This window comes from Oncorhynchus gorbuscha, linkage group LG16 (assembly GCF_021184085.1).
Source record: "Oncorhynchus gorbuscha isolate QuinsamMale2020 ecotype Even-year linkage group LG16, OgorEven_v1.0, whole genome shotgun sequence".
Taxonomy (NCBI): domain Eukaryota; kingdom Metazoa; phylum Chordata; class Actinopteri; order Salmoniformes; family Salmonidae; genus Oncorhynchus; species Oncorhynchus gorbuscha.
Window position 1 is genome coordinate 90337303 of NC_060188.1, and position 9127 is coordinate 90346429.

The following is a 9127-nucleotide window of genomic DNA, read 5'->3' on the forward strand; positions in this document are numbered from 1 at the left end:
TTGAGGAGAGTGCACAGAGAGTGCACATGAACTTGAAAATGTATTATTAAATCAATTAGGCACATTCGGGCAGTCTAGATACAACATTTTGAACAGAAATGCAATAGTTCATTGGACCAGTCTAAAACATTGCACATACACTGCTGCCATCTAGTGGACAAAATTTAAATTGCACCTGGGCTGGAATAATGCACTGTGGCCTTTCACTTGCATTTCAAAGATGGCATAAAAATGTTTTTACTAAAAAAACTTGTTTTTTCTTGGTATTATCTTTTACCAGATCTATTGTGTTATATTCTCCTACATTAGTTTCACATTTCCACAAACTTCAAAGTGTTTCCTTTCAAATGGTACCAATAATATGCATATCCTTGCTTCAGGTCCTGAGCTACAGGCAGTTAGATTTGAGTATGCGGGGGGGATCCTTAATTAAAACACTGAAACTTGAATCTGATTTAAAGTGGTCTGAAAGTCTTCTTAGGACATGAGATGACATGAAAATAGCTTAACTGAAATGTCCTTGGAGTCAAGGCCTTTCAGTAAAGGAATCCCTCGTCTTGATCTGATCGATATAGGGCTGTGACTTGTAAATAATTCATTTACATTACAGTTGGTGGCAGCAGTCACTGGTCAGCAGCTGGAAAGTACCAGTTGTAAGGAAATATGATTCTCCATTTTAAATACATTCTGTTTCAGTGTCACGCCACAGCACGGCAAGGCTTCGTCTAGCAGCAGGGCAGTAGGCACATGACCATGAATGTATGACACACTATCCCATTGAACCCAGTCCCTTCTTAACCCTCTATGTCTAGCCAACTAACCTTCCAGACGTCTTGTTCTACAATCTACTGCTTACAAACACTGCTTAGCACAACACCCCTCTCTGATCACAAGCTTTGAACTCCATTAAGCTACACAACAAAACACCACAGCAGGCCTATTGATAATATTGATAATAGGCCTAAGACGTGATCATGTAAGCAAACAAAGCATGTCAAATGATGTTATTATTGCTGATAAGGTAAGAGAAGGCTAATAAGAGTTTAATTGCCTTGTTAGTCTTGGAGTATACTTGTTTTCCAAGTGCTGCCAACACCTAGGGTAATATTGCAACCATCCCCTTGAACTGGTCAATAGCTTGAGTCTCTTAATTTCCCATTAAACAGATAAAAGTCAAACCTTTCAATGGTTACCTCAGTCTCTACAATGCCCAGAGGCCAACACAGTAGCTTGGATGAGACAGTCCAGCACAGTAGTCTCTCTCAGGTCTAGCGGAGGTTATGGGGCATCCATACTTTCATACTGGAGTCAAATACAACCACTGACCGTTTCCTTGTTTTCCTCGCTCTAAAATGACAACTCAGTGCATGCGTCAACTGATTGTCAGATTACATTGATTACACTGTGTCTTAGAGACATTTAAGAGCAACAGAAACTAGGAAACAGTCCGTGGTTGTATTTGACTCAAGTTGATTTTTTAAACTATGGATTTCAGCAAACAAATACGAGCCCAGCTTTAAACAGGATAAACATAGGTACACAGAAAGGGTTTAAGATTTGACTTTTTTTTTTCAAGTATCGACTGACAGTGACTCGATATAGTCGGAGCTTCAGTCCACCCACACTCGTTGCCGCTCAACTCTGCCTTGTACTTGTACGCGGAGTGTTGAGATTCCTCAGCAACATCACAACAGACAATTGCACAGCACAGTGCATTAAGACTTTCATCAGCCTTCATAGAACTTGAACTATTACTGTAATGCATTAACATGATGCAGCATTAGTGAAGTGAGAGCTAGCTATGGGGGCAGACTAATGTCTGAGAGCTAGCTATGGGGGCAGACTAATGTCTGAGAGCTAGCTATGGGGGCAGACTAATGTCTGAGAGCTAGCTATGGGGGCAGACTAATGTCTGAGAGCTAGCTATGGGGGCAGACTAATGTCTGAGAGCTAGCTATGGGGGCAGACTAATGTCTGAGAGCTAGCTATGGGGGCAGACTAATGTCTGAGAGCTAGCTATGGGGGCAGACTAATGTCTGAGAGCTAGCTATGGGGGCAGACTAATGTCTGAGAGCTAGCTATGGGGGCAGACTAATGTCTGAGAGCTAGCTATGGGGGCAGACTAATGTCTGAGAGCTAGCTAGCTAGGGGGCAGACTAATGTCTGAGAGCTAGCTATGGGGGCAGACTAATGTCTGAGAGCTAGCTATGGGGGCAGACTAATGTCTGAGAGCTAGCTATGGGGGCAGACTAATGTCTGAGAGCTAGCTATGGGGGCAGACTAATGTCTGAGAGCTAGCTATGGGGGCAGACTAATGTCTGAGAGCTAGCTATGGGGGCAGACTAATGTCTGAGAGCTAGCTATGGGGGCAGACTAATGTCTGAGAGCTAGCTATGGGGGCAGACTAATGTCTGAGAGCTAGCTATGGGGGCAGACTAATGTCTGAGAGCTAGCTATGGGGGCAGACTAATGTCTGAGAGCTAGCTATGGGGGCAGACTAATGTCTGAGAGCTAGCTATGGGGGCAGACTAATGTCTGAGAGCTAGCTATGGGGGCAGACTAATGTCTGAGAGCTAGCTATGGGGGCAGACTAATGTCTGAGAGCTAGCTATGGGGGCAGACTAATGTCTGAGAGCTAGCTATGGGGGCAGACTAATGTCTGAGAGTGAGCCTCTTCTCTCTTTTGCAGCTCAACAGTCAGGCACGAGGCAGGCAGCTTGCCTAGAGCACAGCCCTAGGACTGAGCCTTTATGGTTTCCAGTGGACAAAAATAACAGGAAGTGTCTTTTAAGAGAGGCAACGTTACAGTAAAGGTCTTGACATAGCTAGTCGGGACCTAAACCTAGCCCTCCCTGGCTGACTCTGCCACATCCCTGAACCAGCACCTGACCAACCATCTGGATCAACAGACGGACCTATATTGGGCATGGGGGAGGGGGGGGGGGTGTATCATTATTATAATGAATGTCAATTGGAGAGGCCTCACACTTTGTCTAGTATCAGGTTGACCTACAGCTCCAGACTGGTCAGGCGGTCTCTGATTATTTACTATATGCAAGAGCAAAATGTGCAGGTTAGGTTACATGTTACTAATAATAAAAAGCAAATAGTAAGGTGACCAGCTTGTGGCACATAACACTTATGGTTTCAGTGGACAAAAAAACAGAAGTGTCTATTGAAATAACAGAGGTCCATAGCTAGTCGGGACCGGTTTCCCCTGAGACACTGAACCAGGCCAACCATCTAAAAGGTATATTCAATACATTATTAAAAAATGAATGTCAATTGGAGAGGCGTCACATTTTGTTTTGTTGACCTACAGCTCCAGACTGGTCAGGCCTGATTATTTACTAGAACCAGAGCAAAATTGTTAGAACCAGTTACTAATTGTCTAAGAACCAGGCCTAATTGTCTAGAAACAGGCATAAATAACTAGAACCAGGCATAAATGTCTAGAACCAGTCCTAAAATTATTCAATACAAACCAGGCATAAATGTCTAGAACCAGGCATAAATGTCTAAAACCAGGCCTAATTGTCTAGAACCAGGCATAAATGTCTAGAACCAGGCCTAATTGTCTAGAACCAGGCATAAATGTCTAGAACCAGGCATAAATGTCTAGAACCAGGCATAATTGTCTAGAACCAGGCCTAATTGTCTAGAACCAGGCATAATTGTCTAGAACCAGGCCTAATTGGTGTTCATGAAACTAGCTAATGGAGTTAGTTTTATTTATATATTATATTTAACCTTTATTTAACCAGGAAAAGCCCATTGAGACCCAGAGTCTCTTTTTCAAGGGAGACCTGGCCAAGGCAGCAGCAACAATCAGTACATTACAGAACTACAACATACAACAATACAATACATGATCCAGCCTAAAAAAAACTCCTCTGTAACAGTCTCACAACAATATTTTTAATTCATTCAGTGGCACTAACATATCTAGATGAAGCATGAATTGTAGACTATTCCATGCCTCTGGTGCACAAGAAGAGAAGGCAGTCTTGTCTAATACTGTGAATGTCCTGGGAACTTTAAGAAGCAACCACCTAGAGACCAGGTATGGTAACTGCTGGTGGTGAAGGAGACCAGACTACAGAGATGAAGAAGAGTTACCCAAAAGAGCTTTGTAGATGAACACATACAAATGTATCTTTCTGCGTATATAAATTGGAGGTCCAACCTACCATTTGGTAGAAGGTGCAATGGTGGGTGAGTGACTTGGCATTTGTAATAAAGCGGGAGGATGATTGATAAAGAGTCCAGTCTCTGTAAGATGGAGGAGGTTGCATGCATGTACAACAAGTCACCATAATTAATTACAGAGAGAACAGTGGCCTGAACAAGCTTCTTTCTAGCCATAAGCGGGAAGCAATTATTTCATGCGAGAATTGCCTCATACAGCAGTAAATAATGTCTATCACTCAATCCCTATGATTTCAACATACCCTAGGACTAGCTAACAGTTACTAAGCCGCGATGCAACAGTAATCTACAGTACGGTTAAATTCAGCTGCAAAATGGCCTAAAATCAATGCATGATGGGGTGAAACGAATGACACGACAACAATGGCATGATTCCTCATTGTCAACAAACCAGTGGCAACTGTAACAACTGAGATAACAATTGTTGTTGTTATTATTATTATTATTATTATTAGAGAGGTGCCTTTATTTATAAGTGTGTAATAAAAAAAAAGTTTTTTTTTGTTTGTTTTTTTGCATTCCAACTCCCCGAGACACACGAGTGGGGTCACAGCCAGGGTCACTATTGGTCACAGCCAGGGTCACTATTGGACACAGCCAGGGTCACTACTGGTCACAGCCAGGGTCACTATTGTTCACAGCCAGGGTCACTATTGGTCACAGCCAGGGTCACTATTGGTCACAGCCAGGGTCACTATTGGTCACAGCCAGGGTCACTATTGGACACAGCCAGGGTCACTACTGGTCACAGCCAGGGTCACTATTGTTCACAGCCAGGGTCACTATTGGTCACAGCCAGGGTCACTATTGGTCACAGCCAGGGTCACTATTGGTCACAGCCAGGGTCACTATTGGACACAGCCAGGGTCACTATTGGACACAGCCAGGGTCACTATTGGACACAGCCAGGGTCACTATTGGACGGCACCCCTGGAGCAACTAGTGTTAAGTGCTTTGCTAGAGGGCACTAAAACAGATTTTTATTTTTTTCACCTTGTCGGCTCCAGTATTTGAACCAGCAAACGTTCAGTTACTGGCCCAATGCTCTAACCTTGAGGCCAAATGAAGCAAAGAATCTGTGACAGAGGTTTGTGGAAAGCTGATCACTTTTCTCTGAATAGTCTTCTGTCATCAGAAGACCACGATATGAGAGTGCATGACTAACATTCAAAAACAAAGGACATGACTGTGACTTGAAAGACAGGTTTGAATTTGACAGCTATTCCCCCAGGTATCCTGGCATTGAAGACAGGCTTTCAGTAAGCAGAAAACAATCAGTGAGTGTGAGAAAATGTCATCTGCTAATGTAGTAGACATGTAGTAGATGCCGCCATCTTGACTATTTCAAATCTTCTCTCATTGATTGAGAAAGGTGGGCGAATTTAGGAAGGATGGGTTGGACGAAAATGCTGTGTTCCGTTTTACACTACCTACTGTGTAATGACTGTATGGAAGTGTGTACATACTGTATCACCTCTGTTTCAAAGTGTAGCTAATCTACTAGAAGATGACCATGTGCTCCTGAAAACAAATTCAGCTGGGGAAAAAAAACTCACATTGTTGTTTTGCAAGGCATACATGACACAGGGTGACTAAAGTGGATTCCGGTCACTTTTATCCTTGCAATCACATTGACTAGCTGGGTATTCTAAACAGTTAGCTACAGTAAAAGCTAGCTAACTTGCATAGGTACAATACAATACATAAACTACTCACAGAGGTGGTAGAGTGACAGCTGTCATCTTCTAATCAGCACCAGATCTGCATTGTGTAACGTTAGCAGCTCTGTATAATGTTGCAGCAAGCTAGTAGCTAGCTACTGTCATATCAGGTCTTAGCTTTCTATCTAGCTAGGTTGACAACTGCTCTTTAACCAAACTCAACCTAGCTATAGTTAGCCATCTTGACTAATAGGATACGGCTGTACAGACTGCACTGTGTCATTCTGACATTAGACAGCATTGCTAGCTAGCAACAAGCCAAGTTAGCTAGCTATCAACAATTGTTGTTTTTTGTAACACAACATGTTGTGTAACGGTGATTTTCTATTGGCATAGCTACACACACTGCATACACAAATGCATTCAAAATAAAAACCCTACCTCTGTTGTTAGTGTTATTCACACCCGGTCTCTGCTTTCCTCGTACGCTCAGTTAGCTAACGTTAGCTACAGCTGGCAACTAACGTTACAGTGCCACTGCAGTTGACAGCTAACGGGAAAAAACAAGTTTTACAAATAATTATTTATCTAGAATTAATGAATACAAATGAGTAACAAGTTAAGATATCCAGGTTTCCATGAAGTCGGTCTCCGACACGGCACCGGCAAAATGTTTTCGGTCTCGCCAGGACGAAACAACAGTATTGTGCCTGGTTGCCATGAAAAGCAGCACCATAGGAAAAGCACAGCCCTTCATGCCTGGGCGTCAGCGAGAACACACGGAAAAAGTAACGCGAGACCAAGATTCTTCTTCGGGTTTATTGGCAAAATACACATACTGTATGATTTATTTAACCTATATTTAACTAGGCAAGTCAGTTAAGAACAAATTATTATTTACAATGACAGCCTACCCATGCCAAAGCCTAACAACACTGGGCCAAATGTACCCCACAGGACTCCCAATCAAAGCCAGCTGTGATACAGCCTGGATTTGAACCAGGGTCTGTAGTGCCTTAGACTGCTGCACCACTTTCTGTAGTGAGATGCAATGCCTTAGACTGCTGAGCCACTTTCTGTAGTGACACCTCTAGCACTGAGATGCAATGCCTTAGACTGCTGAGCCACTTGGGAACTCAGTATGTGGTAGTAGTAGAGTAGTGGCCTGAGGGCACACTTAATGTTTTGTGAAATATGTTGTGAAATATATTGTAGCTAATGTTTTTAAATTGTATATAACTGCCTTAAGTTCATTTTGCTGGATCACAGGAAGGGTAGATAATGGAGAGCCACAATAATTACAAATACAAAATATACGCAAAAAAATCTCATTTGTCTTTATTTGTCACATGTGCCGAATACAACAGGTGTAGTAGACCTTACAGTGAAATGCTGAATACAACAGGTGGAGTAGACCTTACAGTGAATTACTGAATACAACAGGTGTAGTAGACCTCACAGTGAAATGCTGAATACTACAGGTGTAGTAGAACTTACAGTGAAATACTGAATACAACAGGTGGAGTAGACCTTACAGTGAAATACTGAATACTACAGGTGGAGTAGACCTTACAGTGAAATACTGAATACTACAGGTGTAGTAGACCTTACAGTGAAATGCTGAATACAACAGGTGTAGTAGACCTTACAGTGAAATACTGAATACAACAACAGTGAAATACTGAATACAACAGGTATAGTAGACCTTACAGTGAAATACTCAATACAACAGGTGTAGTAGACCTCACAGTGAAATACTGAATACAACAGGTGTAGTAGACCTCACAGTGAAATGCTGAATACAACAGGTGTAGTAGACCTTACAGTGAAATGCAAGCCCTTAACCAACAAGGCTTAAAGAAGTTAAGAAGAAAAATGTGTAAGTTAAAAAAAATAGATATGTAGAAAAATAGAAAATATAAGTAACAAATAATTAAACAGCAGCAGTAAAATAACAATAGTGAGGCTATATACAAGGGGGTACTGGTACAGAGTCAATGTGCAGGGGCACCGGTTAGTTGAGGTAATTGAGGTAATATGTACATGTAGGTAGAGTTAATAATAATAATATAATAATAATATATGCCATTTAGCAGACGCTTTTGTCCAAAGTGACTTACAGTCATGGTGGTCCTTCTGTAGCTCAGTTGGTAGAGCATGGCGCTTGTAATGCCAGGGTAGTGGGTTTGATTCCCGGGACCACCCATATGTAGAATGTATGCACACATGACTGTAAGTTGCTTTGGCCCCATAAACATATTATTATTATTATTATTATTATTATCATGCGGAGATAATAAGAAAAGAGTAGCAGCTGCGTACGAGAGGGGTCTTGGTAGCCCTTTGATTCGCTGTTCAGGAGTTTTATGGCTTGGCGGGGGAAACTGTTAAGAAGCTTTTTGGACCTAGACTTGGCACTCCGGTACCGTTTGCCGTGCGGTAGCAGAGAGAACAGACTGACTAGGGTGACTGGCATATTTGAACATTTTCATGGCCTTCCTCTCACAACGCCTGGTATAGAGGTCCTGGATGGCGGGAAGCCTGACCCCAGTGATGTACTGAGCCGTTCGCACTACCCTCTGTAGTGCCTTGCGCTCGGAAGGCCAAGCAGTTGCCATACCAGGCAGGTATGCAACCAGTCAGGATGCTCTCGTTGGTGCAACTGTAGAACCTTCTGAGGATCTGAGGACCCATGCCACATCTTTTCAGTCTCCTGAGGGGGAATAGGCTTTGTCGTGCCCTCTTCACAACTGTCTTAGTGTGTTTGGACCATGATAGTTTGTTGGTGATGTGGACACCAAGGAACCTGAAGCTCTCAACCTGTTCCACTGCAGCCCCGTTGATTAGAATGGGGATACACTCGGTCCTCCTTTTCCTGGAGTCCTCAATCATCTCCTTTATCTTGATCACATTGAGGCAGAGCTTGTTGTCCTGGCACCACATGGCCATGTCTCTGACCTCCTCCCTATAGGTTGTCTCGTCGTTGTTGGTGATCAGGCCTACCACTGTTGTGTCATCGGCAAACTTAATGATGGTGTTGGAGTGAACAAGGAGTACAGGAAGGGGCTGAGCCCTCACCCCTGAAGGGCCACTGTGTTGAGGATCAGCGTATGTGTTGTTTCCTATCCTTAAACCCTGGGGGCGGCCTGTCAAAAGGTGCATTGTCGCCACCAACTGGACAGGTTTTCTTTTTAAATCACACAAAAAAATTACATTCTACTAGAGGGAAGAGAAAATTAACATTAATCCGCACAAAC

The 9127-nt window shown here is 42.9% G+C and overlaps 1 protein-coding gene across 1 annotated transcript in view; it reads right to left on the bottom strand.

Annotated features, from left to right (window-relative positions):
- Positions 1-6610, bottom strand: part of LOC123999859 (probable E3 ubiquitin-protein ligase HERC1) — a 107674-nt gene extending 101064 nt beyond the window's left edge. The window contains 1 exon segment of the mRNA XM_046305867.1: positions 6312-6610. The gene's annotated coding sequence lies outside the window, so the exon portion shown is untranslated.
- Between the last annotated feature and the right edge of the window lie 2517 nt (positions 6611-9127).